Source organism: Vicugna pacos, chromosome 5 (assembly GCF_048564905.1).
Source record: "Vicugna pacos chromosome 5, VicPac4, whole genome shotgun sequence".
Taxonomy (NCBI): Eukaryota; Metazoa; Chordata; class Mammalia; order Artiodactyla; family Camelidae; genus Vicugna; species Vicugna pacos.
In genome coordinates, this window is record NC_132991.1 from 13345632 (window position 1) to 13347550 (window position 1919).

At 41.8% G+C, this 1919-nt stretch overlaps 1 pseudogene; it reads left to right on the forward strand.

Annotated features, from left to right (window-relative positions):
* The first annotated feature begins 1061 nt into the window (after positions 1 to 1061).
* On the forward strand, positions 1062 to 1695 carry LOC116280505 (small ribosomal subunit protein eS8 pseudogene; annotated as a pseudogene).
* The last annotated feature ends 224 nt before the right edge of the window (positions 1696 to 1919 follow it).

Here is a 1919-nt window from a genome sequence, read left to right on the forward strand (position 1 = left end):
GTGTGTGTGTGTGTGTGTGTGTGTTTGGCTATTAGCATAATAACTCATCAAAGTTATGCCACAAGGGAAATCATCATTAGCAAAAGAAAGGTTTGATATTGGTAATGTTCCATCTGAGATCTTTGAAAGGCCAACACTGATCACAGAAGAACTCAGTCCACCATCAACTTCTGGGGCAGTCCTTAGCTTTGACCCTTGGAGAAATTTGGTGTAATTATGCCAGAGAGGATGGAGGGTATAGAGGGAAGGAAGGAGAGGCCCAAGAGAGATGAGACCCCTAAAGCCCATTCGAACGAAGCCCCTCCTCTGTTGTGCCTCCTCGTAAGATATAAGACCCTCTCTTTTTCTATTTGTGAAATAAAGGTAACATTATATGAGGATTAAAGTACCAGACTAATGGATAAGCACTTACCGAATTCACTCAGCAAACGTGTATTGATTGAGGATTGTGGTTGATGTCTGGCATTTGGGGGTTCTGTGCTATCTTTAATTGCCAAAATAGTAGTATTTTGTTGGTGAGATACCAAAAACTTAATTTTTAAAATTAAAAAGTATTTCAATCTGAAATAAATCTGGAAGGTGATATAGGACATTAAATTTTTAATTTGAACAATTTAGAAAGCATTCTTCTCCCCTCCATAAGTGGAAGAAAATGATGATAAACAAAGCAAAGATTCTATTGCAAAAAAGTCTCACCCTGTGTCAAAGACTCACTGTGTACATGGAACATGTACATGATGATGTTAAATTTGATCCAGGTGCCTCTGCAGCGGAATCTCCTCTGTCTGCAATGAATGAAATAAGGAAAACAAGGGCAAAGCCATGTGGCCTGCTTTGAAACAAACTTCAGCTTGGTAGATATTTAAAAGATTACATTTCCTAAACATGAAAAATTCAAAAAGAGCTCAACCTGTTTAAGAAAAGAAAGGAATTGTTTGAAGATGGAGAATCAGAAGACAGTATCTGGAGTTAGCTTATAAATCTCTCCTCTCCCTCACTCTCTCACCCACTAGGGTGTCCAAAGGGCTGTTTTAGTTTCTCTTTCCAGCCAGTGCCGAGTGATGGGCATCTCTCGGGACAACTGAGACCAAAAACTTGCCCAAAAGACCCAGGGCAAGAGAAAGCCCTACCATGAGAAGCGGAAGTATGAGCTGGGATGCCCCATGGCTAACACCCAGACTGGCTCCCGTCGCAGACACAAGGTGTGTGTGTAGGGAGGCAATAGGAACTACCAGGCCTTGAGGCTGGACATGGGGAACTTCTCCTGGGGCTCCAAATGCTGCACGGGCAAGACAAGGATAACTGGTGTCATCTACAATGAATCCAACAATGAGCTGGTCTGTACCAAGACCCTGCTGAAGGACTGCATAGTGCTCCTTGACAGCACACCACACCGACAGTGGTACCAGTCCCACTATGCACTGCCCCTGGGCCGCAAGAAGAGGGCCAAGCTGACTCCCAAGGAGGAAGAGATTTTAAACAAAAAAATGATCAAAGAATATTCAGAAGAACTATGATGTTGGAGAAAAGAATGCCCAAATCAGCAGTCTTCTACAGGAGCAGCTCCAGCAGGGACAGCTTCCTGCATGCATGGCCTCAAGACCAGGCCGGTGTGGCCGAGCAGATGGCTAAGAGCTAGAGGGCAAAGAGCTGGAGTTCCATCTGAGGATCAAGGCCTGGAAAAGCAGCAGATAAATCCTCCTCCTCTTATCTTAGTTCATATGATGGAAGCATTTATTCTTTAAGAAAACAAAAGGCTGTTTCATTGGCTGGAAAATTTTGCCCCAAACCCACTTTCAATGACTCAGTGATAACATGATAATTACCCTTATTTTAAAGATGTTACTTTTTAAAAAATATTTATAACCATTAAATTTTCAAATTTTAAAATTAAATTTTTGTACTTCTTATGTGTTTTT